This window comes from Acinonyx jubatus, chromosome D2, assembly GCF_027475565.1.
Source record: "Acinonyx jubatus isolate Ajub_Pintada_27869175 chromosome D2, VMU_Ajub_asm_v1.0, whole genome shotgun sequence".
Lineage (NCBI taxonomy): Eukaryota > Metazoa > Chordata > Mammalia > Carnivora > Felidae > Acinonyx > Acinonyx jubatus.
Window position 1 is genome coordinate 48,657,838 of NC_069393.1, and position 14,006 is coordinate 48,671,843.

The window sequence follows — 14,006 nt, forward strand, 5'->3', positions numbered from 1 at the left end:
AGTCTTTCTGTTTTCAATGTCAGTGATTTCTGCTCTTATTTTCATTATTCCCTTCTTTCTACTTGCTTTGGGTTTATTTTGTTCTTCTTTTTCTAAGTTCTTGAGGAAGAAGTGTAGATTACTGATTTAACATGGTTCCTCTTTTCTTTCTTTTTAAACTCCAATTTTATTTTATTCTATTTTTTTACGCAGGCACCATGCCCAATGTGGGGCTTGAACTCATGACCCTGAGGTCAAGAGTTATAGATTCTACCAACCGAGCCAGCCAGGCACCCCTGGTTCCTCTTTTCTAATGTGTACATTCAGTGTTATACATTTTCCTCTTGGTCATACTTTAGCTGTTTCTTACTAATCTTAATACATTACATTTTTATTTCATTCAGTTTTACTTCTTTTGACATTTTGTCTTTGACCTATGAGAGTTTGAATCTGAATCTTCCTGTGTGACCCCTATTGACACCATGGGATGGAGGGGGCTCATTCCTGCCCAGTGGAAATGAGTGTCCTGGCTCTCTACTTGGTCCTCTCTCACATTACCCCTACAGGGAGCTGGGGCACCTCATTATAGCCTGGTGACAATGGAAGTCTACGCTATTCAGCCTTTGATGACAAGGGGGGCAGTGGGACCACAATCTTTTGTGGTGTTTGGTTGGAGTCACTGATTATCATCTAAAATTTTCTCTCTCTTTTGCAGAGAAGGAAACGGAGAATTGGAGATGGGAAACCCTGTCCCAGACCTCCCAGCTGGGAGGAGTGGAGCTGTGTTGACAGCAACACCCAGCACCTGCACAGCTCGGTGAGCTCCCCAAGGAGGGGCTGGTTCCCACAGCTGCCGGCAGGGGGTCTGTGCTTGGGCAGCGCAAGGGGCCAAAGATGAGCAGGAACGATCTGCTAGTTCCCTGCTCAAAAGCCATTTTGGCCTCATGTCTCCTCCAGGATAAAATCTTACCTCCTCAGGCTGGTATCCAGGGCCCCTAAGACTTTATTGGTCTTCTAAGAGGACCAACCAGGTCAACTCTTGCTCTGAACCCTAGTGTCCTGCACTTAGAATGGAACCTAGGCCATATGCTCTTGGGGCCAGCCACCTACTTCTCTGGTCTTCCTGTTTTCCTGGCTCACTTGACTCTGTGTGCTCCCTTCTTCTTCTTGCCTGAACACTCCATACCCATTTCTGCCACAGGGCCTTTGCTCTGCTCTTCCCTCACCCTAGACAGCTGTTTGCACAGTTGGCTTCTCCTTGTCACTGCCTCAACAGAGAGGCCCACATTTTTTATGATGCCCCCACCTTGCCAGCCCCTGTCACTCTTGTTCCCATTATACTATTTCATTTTCTCTCTCTTTTTTTCTTCTCTTTTTAACATTTTTGTTTTTCACAGGGCCCTGCTTTCAAGATCTGTATTCATACCGAAAACCAAGAGCAAGCTAGCTTTTGCCCTGCTGCTTCATGGGTGCTGTTTCATTTTCTTCGTAGCACGCATCTCACCCTAAATTTTTCTGATGTGTATTTGTTTATATGTTTATTTTCAGTCTCCTCTTTGGGGCCCATGGGACAGGCTTATCTTGTTTCAGCTCAGGCTCAGTAAGCAACAAATAGATGTACGTGGGCTCAGGGCTGGCTGGCTCCAGCCTCTCGGACACTGTTGGGTGCTGTCTGCAGGCCCGCGTGGTGCAGGCCAGACCGGCCAGGGTCTCTGTGCTGGGGGAGCAGCAGCACATGGGCAGAGGCCAGGCCTGTCAGCAGGAGACCCACTGAGGCAGAGGAACTAAGGAAGCCGCTAAGAGTTCATTTTCCCTCCTTGTTGCAGCCTTGACCAGAGGGCAGGGCTCTCTCTCACCCCTCCTAGGGAAAACCAGCTGTGGTCCTTCACACACACATTAGTCCTGCCCCTAACCCCCAACTCCCTGCCTGGAACAGGTGGTCCCAGCCCTGGGAGTGCAGGGTGGGACCAAGACCTGGCTCCTCTACTGGCTCCTGCACAGGCGGGCCACATATCTTGCCCTTGCTGGCCTACACTGACTGCCCTGTAAAGTGAGGTATAAAGTTCCCACAGCCCTTCTGGTACATGCCTCACCCCCTGACCTGGCTAAGTATGCCCAGAGTCCATGGCCTGGGCAGAGCCATGGTCAGCAGCGTCCTGAAGGAGCCTCCTGGGCCAACAATTGCTCGTTAAAATGGAGCAGGCTGGTTGGGGAGACTCATCCTGGGGGAGGATACACACCCTTAGAAAAGGAAGAAAGTGTACAGAAGGTTAGCACACTACCAAAGGGTACATCCAACATGGAGCCGTGTGCATTGTGGAGGGAAAGAGAAGGAATGATGCTGACTCTGTGTGTGGGGGCGGGGGGGCAGCGCTGGTCAGCGGCGGGGGACACAGACCTGCTCCAGCAGGACTACCGGCCCCCCCAGGGCTCTGCTCCTGGATGTACGCAGCCTGGTGCTGTCCACACCCAACACTTCCAACTCAGAGCTTCCTCAGCCAAGGGAGAGTGGGGGTGGGAAAGTGTCACTTCTCATTTCCTTTGACCAGCTCAAGAAGAAACAGAGCTCCGTTTTCTGAGAGGCTCATAATTAAATGAATTAAAATGTTTTCCTTCATGGTGACTTTGCCAACTCCCGTCCACCTCTCCCTGGCCCCGTTCCCAGCAAGTGGAGAGAGGCTGGGAGGATGCAGAGTGACATATTGTGTGCCTCCAGAGCAATTAGCTTGTGCATCGTCATTTTGGGGAGAGATTTATGGCCGGCGTTCGGAGCATTCCAGCCCAGACCTCTGCGGCCTGGATTCGTCTGCTGGGGAAGTTCCTGGAAGCGGAGCCTCACTATTAGTTCCAATTACAGTCAGATGAGAGCCCATTCATAAGGATTGCCTTCGACAGGCTCCTCTCCTGTCGCTCTGGTCTGACCTTGAGCCACCATTGCTGCCACCAGCCTCAGAGAGGGAGGAAAACTCTTTGGGCTCAGCCCTGGTTCCTAGCAAGCTGAGGAGGCAGGCCATGGGTGTGCTGGACTTTGACAGGGAGAGCTGCGGAAGCACATGGAGGAGGAACGGGGAAGACTAAAGATGTCTCGGCATCTTGCTTCTCCGCAGATGCTTCTGGAAGGGTGGCAATGCAGGGGGCACTGCCCATGGTCTGAGATCTCCCAGGCCCCGGGACCATCCTTTGACCTTGTTTCTGAAGTAGACTGTGTAGTCCCAGAGCAAGGGCCCGAGTCCTTTAGGGACCCAGGAGGCATTGCAGCCACAGCCTCCAAAGAGTCCTCACTGGGCACAAGGACCAGAGCTTACTATCTGGCCATCAGCGTCCTTTCAGCCGAGCCGTGCCCCTGAGGGGTCTTTGGGTGAGCTGGGATGTCAGTGGCCAACACACACACCCATTAGCACGTCTGCAGATGGATATTCCTCATGGCACCAAGACCCCAAGGACTAAATAAAAACCCAAGGAAGTAATTACCTGCGTATTGATTATGGATTAGGCTAACGACATTACTAATTACATCTAAAGATGTGTATCCACTGCACCAGCCTGTTAATGGCTTGCATGAGGTATTAAAGCGCTAATTAGGAAAAATACGTTTCTCACCAGCTGTGATTACAGGATCCCTGGAGAAGGAAGAAGGAAGATCCCCCGAGAGGCCCAGCTTTCCTTCAGTGGAGGCCTCAATCAAGAGCCAAGTCCATCATCCAAGACTGGACATTTCCATCCACCTGACAGATGCTCCTTGAGCTCCTGATGTCTTTCACGAGCGGGCTGAGGGGGCTGAAACTGGGCTGAACCGCCACAGGGCGTTGAGAAGGAGACACAGGCCTGTGCAGACGGGACAGGATGGCCCCAAGAGGGACACATTCTGGGCCTGGTAAATAACCTGAGAAGCCTCAAGCCCCTTCCAGAGAGGAACAAGAGGTTCCCGTAAATCATCTGGTCTAGATCCTTCTTTCAGACACAGAGAGGTGGAGTGAGCTAGCAGGTGGTGACGTGAGGCCCAGGGCCCAGATGCAGCCTGCACCCTTTCAACCGTGGTGGCTCACGGCGGTCAGGGACTGGGCCCCTTCCTCCAGGACGGGAAGGTGGGGAAAGCACTGGGTCTCTCCATCCACAGGGATTTCTTGTGCTTCTCCCTCTACCGAGGCCGCCTCTCCCCTTCCCATCCCTGCCACTACCTACACTTTACTCGCCTTTTGGTTTCTGCTTAGAGTAACTCCTGGAAGCCTCCCCTGCATTATCCTGATTGGGCTTGCAGAGGCCCCCCTCCTGGGACACACCATCAATAGAAGGCTGATGTCCATCTTCCTCTCTTTAGACCATAAGCTCAATGAACAGTGACTGAGCAGACCTGATTGGATAAGAGGGGATCAAGATATCTATCTATCTATCTATCAATCATCTATCTATGTATCATCTATCTATCATCTCTCTCTCTCTACCTACCTAGTTACTTATCTAATGATTTATTTGGCTTTACAACAATTCCCGAGCATTCTCTATATTTTCAATGTTATAGGATCTTATCTCTGAAGAGCATCTTGTCCTCATTAGATTTTCTTTCAAGTTACTGCATTGTAATTACTCAAGGAATGCATTAATGCAGTTTTTTGTTAAAACTTCAGACCTTATAGATAAAGTTAAATGCCCCTCTTGCCACCATCCACAACCTCAGAGGGGGCACAGGTATAGATTTGATGTGGATGCTTCTAGACCTTTTGGTGTGTTTTTGTACATACGTTTGTACCCGCAGAAATATAGAACGTTTTGTGTGCCTGAGTATGTGTGTGTATGTGTTGCGCATGGGGCATGCATCTCCTGTCCTGTGTGCAGAAGGAGAGCATGACAAAAATGGCGGGAGGACAATCGAACCTCTTCAGGGATGGTTTTATTTGACTGTCTTGATAAAAAATAAAAAATGAGGGGTGCCTGGGTGGCTCAGTCAGTTGAGCATCTGACTTCGGCTCAGGTCATGATTTTGCAGTCTGTGAGTTGAAGCCCCACATTGGGCTCTGTGCTGACAGCTCGGAGCCTGGAGCCTGCTTCGGATTCTGTGTCTCCCTCTCTCCCTGCCCCTCCCCGACTTGTCCTCTGTCTTTCTCTGTGTCTCAAATATAAATAAATGTTAAAGAATAAAAAAAAAAAACTTCTAGTGAAAAATGATAGCACTGGACTGTTATGAAATATAATGTGGACTGTGACTTATGTATGTTCTCAGTTGATACAGCTCATTTCGAGGCCATGACACAAGATTGCCAACAGTTACCATTTTTTCCCTTCTGGGACACGCATTGAGATGTTGGGGAGCCCGCTGAGGGTACTGGGACCGCAGGCTCCCAATTCTCTACCATATCTCTCCCCTAATTTTGGTTCAGCCGATGGTAAGCCAAGTCTTCCTGGCACCTACACAGGCCTAGTGTACCCAGTAGTCACTCAGTCAACACTTCGGGAAATGGAATGAATCCAGTGAGAGCCACGTACGAACAAGCAGCATCCAGCCAGTGGCACCAGTCAGGACAGCACAGTCCAATGGGGGAGCGTCTGATTGTCTATTTATAAAGGTGGGGAAGGGGCTGAGGAGACCAAAAGAGGAATGACCAGTGACCTCTTGAGGTGTGAAGGGACAAAGGTGAGGTAGCTGTCACCCGGAGATGGGGCTTGACAGAAGCCAGGGGTTTAGTAGACAGTCCCACCAACCATGGGAAACTGGAGGTGGAAGAATAGGGAGAAGAAATGCTCCCCGGTCACTCTCTGCTTCCTGCTGGTGCCTCCCGATGTCTGAGTTAAGCAGGAGCCAGAGGCCAGGGAGACTGCATTGGGACAGATGTGTGTGGATGACATGCGGCCTGCCCGGCTCCTTGGAGCCATCCACAGGGTGGGAGGAGGAGGAGGAAGAGGAGGGGGCGGGCTCCATCCCTGGCCTCCCAGTGGCCCCCAGCAGCAAGTGTGTGCCCTTTCTGACATCTGGCTCAGACCTTCCACCTGCAGCCCCGACCTGGGCAACGTCAGCCACCTCAGGGCTGCCAAACAGCCACCGCCCTCCAGCAGCAGTGGGGGGGTGGGGGGGGAGCACATACCTGGGCATTTGGCCAGGTGCAGGAAGGTGGGGAAACTGTAGTGTGCCTCTGTTCCTCTACAGTGGTGACATCAGCTGGTGACATCACTGGGCTGGCCCTGCAGGTGGAGGGCGTCACAAGTTCAAATAACTCATTGGGGACGGGGGTTAGGGATGGCGTCAACAGTAGGGGCTGTGCCAGGAACACTCCTGCTGATTACTGAGGGGCCTGGGCGGGAGGACAAAACCTTGTGCAGCTGTCTGAGGTTGTGACCCCAGCTCTGTGCTCAGGAAGGGTCTGTGCACAGCTGGGCCCTCTCTGAGTGTGTGTGTTGGGGGGTGGTGTGCCTGGGCCCTCGCATGTGGGTCCACAAGGACGCTGCAGGTCAAGGGCATCAACTCTCCACAGGTGTTCCCTTTCAGCAGAAAGGCTTGGGGGCACTCTCGTTTCTTACAGAGGGAAGACCCCACCCCACCCCCTGTCATATTTGGGCTGGAGGTCAGCCCACACCTGCCTTCTGTCGCCCAGGTGCCTCCTTTCTACCCTCAGGCCATTCCCCGCCTCTCCTGCCTCCAGCCTCTCCCCTCTACACCACCCTGTGCATGGGGGTGGGGGAAGAGGCTCCAAAGCAAAAGTCCACACCCGGCTCACTTGCTCTGTCAGCTCCGTCTGCCTCAGAATAAAGCGCAGAGTAGGGGCAGGCACGGGGAGGGGGCCGCTGGCCATCCTGTTGCTCTGAGGATGCAGCGTGTCCTTCCGTGTCCCCTGGAACCCGGGGGGGGGGGCCCAGGCGAGGGATGGGGCTGGTGGCCTGCCTCCACACCCGCGCTCCCCACCCCACCCCCGACGGCAGCGCGCACCCTCGGGCCCACTTCCCCAGCTCCCCTCGCAGCCACGGTCTCCCCGAGTTTCCTACCCCCCCCCCCCCCCCCAGAGACAACACCTTGGCCTCCCTTTTGCCTCAGGAGCCTGATTGGTCACCTCCGTGCCCCTTGCAGAGAGAGACCAGGCCATCGCACAGGGCCCGCAGGGACGGATGCAGGGGCGGCCGGGCCCCGGTGCGTGGTTGTGAGCGCAAACCCCCGTGTGCACACGAGACACACGGGCCGAACGAGCGTGGGGCTGCTCGGCTGGGTGGAGACAGGTCCACGGGGCAGCGGTTAACGCGGACTGTGACTAAGGCTGCAAGGGGACACGGATGGCAACTGTGCGGGACACGTTGTGGGCAGGAACGTCGGCCCGGCCAGCGCAGGGACCAGGGCGGAGCGTTCAACCAGGAGGCTAGGCTTAGAGGTTACCAGACGACCCAGAAGGACTGGAGTGCTGGCTTTCCTCGCAGCCGCCGTGGGGACACTCCCCTGCCCCTCCTCTAACCCCTCCCCCAGCTCCTCGCGGGCCCCGCCTCCGCCCCACCCCCCACCCCCCACCTCGCTAACCCTGTTCTGCAGCATGTGGTGGTGGAGATTGGCAGACCGGAGGGGGTTAGAAGGACTCAAATCCTGCCTGCCTCTGAGAAGCAGTGACAGGGGAAGATGAGCAGCTTGGGACCCAGTAAGCCTGGGGTCAGAGAGGAGGACAGGGTATCAGAGGACGAAAGCAGGGCCTAGACAGGAGGCCTTTTATCCCTTTGGAGAGACGCGGTCAAGATTAGTATGAAGCGGGTGTGGGGCTTTCTTCTTTGAGCACAGCCTTCTGCCTTCTTCTGGGAGAGGAGAGACCATGACCAGAAAGAAAGGAAACAGCAGGGATGGATATGGGGTCCCCGCCAGGGTTTTCAGGGCTGGTGCTCCAGGACTCCCACCCCAGCTCACAGCCTCCAGGTCTCCTTGGTCCTGTGATCTTATTCCAAGGTGCCCCATCCCACCAAGGGGCAGGAAGCACACAGTGACTAGGAGTCACCCCGGGGAGGATTCTGCCGTGCCCAGTGACCATTCACCTCCCCAGCATCCCCAGCGCCACTGTCCTGAGCAGGCTCTGGTCTCCTCCTCCGATGACCACACACTCCTTTCTCAGTCTTCCCACCTTTGGTCCAGGCCCTCTCAGGCCACCCTCCAACAGCCTGGAGGGGTACTCCCTGGGAGTGGCAGTTCCCAGGAGTGTATTCTATGGATCAGTGACCCACAAAGTCCCATGTAAGTGGAAAAGGCTGCGCTCCCCCCTACCCCTCTGCTCACTGCCAACTTTTCTTCTCAATGTCTAACATAGATTCACTGTGTTGGTGAGAAGACAGTGAGAGCCTCCCACAGCAAATAAACACATTTAGTTTGGAGTCACGCGGTGTTTCCTATATCTGTTTGATCATAGGGTCCTTTTTCATCCAATGCATTTTGAAAAAAGCTAACTAAAGTACACATCTGATCATTTCTTCCTTCAACACTTGAGTGCCTCCTTGCACCAGTGCTTTTTGCCCTATGACCTCCATGGTTCCTGCCTTGCCTTCAAGACACAGGTCCCTTGCCTTGCCTGGCCCTGAACTCTCATCCTGGGTTCATCTTCCACCACACCGGGCACACAGGCCCACCGCCTGATGTCCATGCACTCTCTAAACACAGTGTGAGTGGGAGGTCTCCAAACCTTTGTTTCAGCCCTTCTCTGGTGCTCTCTCCCATCTCTTCTTCCATCCACCCAATTCTAACTCATCACTGAAATCTCAGAAGCTGTCTTCTCCCTGAAGCCCTTCTTGATCTCACAGTCAGGATGACTCACTCCAGATGGGCACTGCTTCTTTATTACCCCTTCTTGCCTTCAGCCAGGCACTCTCCCTCTCCCCCAAAGAGTAATCCTTCAGGAAGAGTTCCAAGTCTGATATGACTCTTTATCCCTTCCAACCCCACCTCATCCTGACCCCACACAAGGCTGGTCTAATGATATTTCTATCAATCAATCAATAAATGTTGAAATCACTGCTCCCCCCTCTTCTGTCTTGCCTCTGGGAAGAGCCCCAAGAGGCCAGGAAGAACACACGTCTGGGAGTTCCTTTCACAGGAGCTCTGGGATTATGGCGTTGTCATGTGCACACTATAAGGGGTCATATTTATCAGGGTAATGAATGTTGCCGTGTTACGTCTGGGGGCTCATTAGATCCATGTACTTAATCAAGTACAAAGTTCAGCCCTGAGTTGAACCATCATCTAAGGAACTAATGAGGCTGTACGAGGGTCAGCAGAGACCTGGGACCCTGAAGGCCAGCACAGAGTCCTCAGGGGTGGTGAGAAATGGGGATGAGAAGGAAACAAAAGATAATAAAAGAGCCCAGAGAGGAGAGAGGAGGAGTCACCAAGGAATCCTGATGTCCTCTGGTTTTGTTAGACATTTTGGGGGGAACGTACAGGAAAGTGCTAGAACAGTATAGTACACCCCTCCCCATGTCTTTCTGATGATGCTGGCTCCACACGTACTCCACTCCGGTGAAGTCAGCGGGATAGTGGTCCTGCCCTGAGGACCCTGGTGCAGGACCAGGTCCCTAGAGTCAGCAGAAAGGACCAGACGTGCTAGTGCCAAGGGGGGCAAATCCCCTACAATCCCTTAGGCTGGCATGGGCCACATAGGAGCATTTGCCAACTGCAGGGTGCTGGACATGAGAGGTGACAGGATGACAAAGATGGAGGAAGAGAGGGCAGGGAGAAGCTTTAACCCCACCCAGCCTCCTCCAATCACAACTGTGTGCATGGAGCTTCCCCTTTCCTGGGTGGACTTTTCTGAAAATGAGCTTATGAGCCCAAATGTCCTCTCAGGCCTTGGTCCCCAGCACGTGTCTTTGGAGCAGCCACATCATTTGTACCATGAGCTTGGCCCAGCCCAGCCCAGCTCCTGGGTCAGGATCTGCATTTCCCTCAGGATCCCTAGGAGATTTGTGGGCAAAGATGTGAGAAGGGCTGATCTCAGGTGCCATCCAGCCAAGGTGACCCTCCCATCCATGTGATAGGCACATTGAAGTACAAACCCATCTTAGGTATCTTGAGTCTCTCTGCCTCCCCAAAACCACCCACATAAGTCGGTCCAAAACCTGAAGGGAGATCAGTGCTCAGTAAGAAAGAAATAAAGTAAGTGAGACCAGGTAACAGGTCTCAGCATTTTTTTAGGGTCTGAAAAACAATGGTCACTCTGATTATGGGAAACTGTAGGCTGTAATCAAATATTTGCGCTGGCAACTCCACTCTCTGGTCACCAGCTGTCAGAACTCCAGCTGGACAGGAACCCAGGTCCCTCCTTGCTCAAGTAGAAGAAACAGGAGGGCTCGGTCCGCCCCTATGCCACGGGGATGAAGTTCTTCCTTGTTGCAGAGGCTCTGGAGAACATCGCCGCCCCATGTAAATGCATGCCGAGAGGCGCCAACTATTGTCATGCTCTCATTATGTGTCTTGGGATTCCGACCGGAAGAGTCACGCTCCAGAGAAGCAGCTGTTCTCCTCTGCAGGTGGAGCATTTGCCTGACGTCACTGGAGTTGGAGGCAGACGGTCTCCTGGACAGCCAGGGACAAGGGCGGCGGCCTTCCAAAGGAGCCACCTGCCACAGCCTGACAGATTGACATAAGGAAGGTGGACTTGGCCTGTTCCTGGCCTTGTCCGACCAGCGGAAGAGGATTGAGAAATGTGTCTGGCGGTGGTGCCACAGGAGAATGCATAAGTAGCCAACTCGCTTACTGGAAAAGAGATGACCTAATCCACCACGCTAGCCTGAATCTTAATGGGAAGACCATGCAGTGGGGTAGGAAGGCTGGCCAGAAGGCCTTGGCTGTGCCCGAACTGTGGGTGCTGAGTGCCTTCCACCTCATGCCCTGCCCTGGAAGCAGCAGAGCCCCTTAGAAAAAAGCAGTGGCTCTGAAAATGCCACTTCTTAAGCCAAGAGCCAGCCTGGGAGAGTGAAATGCACCCAAGAAGGGCTGAGGCTTAAAATGAGGGTGCTCAACAGGAACCCAGACTGCAGTGACCTGGCCAGCCTGCCACCCTTTCAGATGGGAAAGAGCCCAGAAAGTTTCGATGACAGTGAAGCCCACCAGTGTGCTTTGAGAGAACATCCATCCCTCTTCTTTCTTCATTATGCCGATGATATACATTTGTCACCAATAAATAAGCAAACAGGACAGACAGAAATGCCTCATGGTCCCACACACAGACATTGCATTTGAGTGGATGCTGTGCTGCAGGGCACCAGGACCTCGCTGGTATGGAGGCTGCTGGTCCAGGGACTACACTTTGAGTAGCAAGGCCCTGCCAGATATTTTCAAATATGCCCGTATATACATTTTTGTTTTAAAACTTTCCCATAGGGTACATACTATTTTGCAACGGGACTCAGTTTAACAACTTATTATGACTCTCTTTCGATATAAAAAATATACTTCAGTAATAAATTGTGATGGCTACACAGAATTCCAATGTATGCAAGTTCCAGAATTTAGCCACTCTCCTATTGTGGGACACATGGGTTCTTTTCAACTTGTCTTCCATATTAAAGAGCCCTCACAAAGATAAGTCTTGTGACTAAACCTTATCATACATCCTAAACTCTTTCTTTAGAATTTTGATAGGTAAAATTAAAGGCATGCATAATTTGGGGACTTTCCACAGAGATTACGAAACTGCCCTCCGAAAAGGTTTACCAACAAACACAGACCCCAGCAGTGTACCAGTCACTCTCACTTAAAACGATTATTCAGAGAAAGAAAATCAAAGGACAGCCTCAGGTTTCTGTCTCAATTTTTGCTACATCAGGAAAGCCATACATTTTCCTAGTGAAAGAGCATGGATTCTCAGTCCCTCATTTATTTCACATTTATCTACTACCTCCTGTGCAATGAGGTATTGCAGCAGGCACTGGAGGGGCACAACTCAATGTAGTCACCGTTCAGAGAAGAACTAAGACCCAGTAAAAATGGTCTGTTCTCCCCAGTTTTCTCCAAATTCTCTTTGATCTTGAGAAACTTACTTCTAAGACGATGGGACATGTCCCAAAATGATTTGGGACCTGGTGAATTTGAAGTGCCTCTGGGAGAGCCCAGTGTAGATGCTTGGTAGAAACCTAGACAAGGGGGTCCAGAAAAGTGGGTCACTATGATGGTTAATTTTTTGTGTCCACTTGACTGGGCTAAGGGATGCCAGATAGCTGGTAAAACATTACTTTGGGTATTCCTGTGAGGGTGTTTCCAGAAGACACTAGCATTTGCATTGGTGAACTGAATAAAGCAGATTGCCCTTCCCATCATCCAATCCACCAAAGGGTGGAGGAAGGGTGAATTCACTCTCTGCTTGAACTGAGACATCCATCTTCTCCTGCCCTTGGATATCAGTGCTACAGGGTCTCAGGCTTTCAGACTCACATTGGAACTTGCACTACCAGCCCCCTCCTTTCTCAGGAGCTCAGGTTCAGACTGAATTATACCACCAGCCTTCCTGGTTCCCCAGCTTGTAGGTGACAGATCGTGGGACTCCTCTGCCTCCAAAGCTGCATAAATCAATTCCTATAATAAATCTCTTCTTATATATATCTATATATCTCTCACTGGTTCTGTTTTCCTGGAGAATTCTGACCAGTACAGCCACTTACCCTCTCTGAGTCCCACTTACCTCCTATGTAAAATGGGACCTGGGAGAAAGCTGGTCTAGGAGCCCTTGGTATCCAAATGCCTGGTGTTGCAGGAAGGGCGGGTGGATGCAGCCCAGGGAAAGAAGAGCCCGAAAGCAAGGAGGGCTGAACAGAAAGTCCTGGCTGCCTGAGGGTTTCTAGGCATTCAGTGAGCAGGTGGATGGGTTGCAGAGGAGGTTAGAAAGAGGAAAATAGATACCTAGCGAAGAGGTATCATCAGAGCTCACCATTAACCCTGTAAATGCAGTTTCCCCTTGATCCACAAATCCACCTCCAAGAACTTGTCCTTCAAAGCCACTTTTATGCACATGCTTGAATATGCATAAAAAAATTAATATTTTTTGTAAGAGAGAAAAATTGGAGGCAACCCCAGTGCTTAAGGCAGCACCTGGCATGCAGTAGCACTTTGTACCACTCATTGAATGAAGAACAAACTCAATTTCATTAGCAGGACTATTGATTACTTAAATTATGGGAAATCCATTCCAGTGAGATCTCTGCTGCCATAAAAAATAAAATAGACTTATATTCAGAGGTATCTATGGTACACTGCAAAGTGAAAAAAGTAAATCACCAAATGGTTTGGATAAGCACAGGCTCCTTTCTGAAAATACCTATGTGTATATATGCATCTATACCTATGTACTATTCATTGTACATGTACATTCATGTGCAAGGGGGTTGTTGAGTGCTCTCAGGTGGAACCCATAAGGGGTGAGGGAAACAGGGAAGGGCCAGGGAAGAAGCCAGGCAAGATCGTGGGTCCAGCCTCACTTGATCCCACCAGGAGCTCTGGCACATGAATGGCACCACAGAGCTGCCCACCTCGTAGCAAGGAGGTCAGGCTTTTGTACCTGTATTATTCAGTCATTGGTTGGGAGTTACCCCATGGGATGGGCAAGAATTTCCAGACATTGCTCGATGAGGCAGATCATTTCTGCTGAGGGTGGCTCTCCAAAAGAGGGTGTAACTCTGAACCAATAGCAGCCTGGATGGTACATTGGCCAGAGGAAGAAAATCTAGGCAGCACCAACAGTATCTAATACAGATATATAGGTATGTGTGTATTTTTGCAGGTGCACAGAAAATAATCTGGATGAATATCCACCAGGGTGTCAATAGTGGTCACCCCTGAAAATGGAAATCAGGGTTGGAGGAAGGCAATGAGAAAAGAAAATTGTGTATTTCACTTAACATACTTATGTATTAGTTGCATTTTCCTGTAACCAGCATGTATTACATTTGTAATAAAAAAACAGAGTTAAAAGCTGCAGACAGGCCAAGCCATATAAAAATGGAGCAAAACCCCCCCATGGGATGCATTGTAAGAGCCCTCTGACTACAGGCAGTAGGGGGGTCAGGACATGGGAAGTCCAGAGGGCCAT

General features: G+C 51.4%; 1 long non-coding RNA gene across 3 annotated transcripts in view; it reads right to left on the bottom strand.

Moving 5' to 3' along the window:
• The window catches only part of LOC128312623 (uncharacterized), a 65,694-nt gene that overhangs the window by 18,210 nt on the left and 33,478 nt on the right, over positions 1-14,006 (bottom strand). Inside the window, exon 2 of one of the 3 annotated variants that reach the window (XR_008292129.1) lies at positions 6,057-6,153. The exons of the other annotated variants lie outside the window; for them this stretch is intronic. This is a non-coding gene — a long non-coding RNA (uncharacterized LOC128312623). The remainder of the gene's footprint in view (positions 1-6,056; positions 6,154-14,006) is intronic. 3 annotated transcript variants of the gene reach the window in all.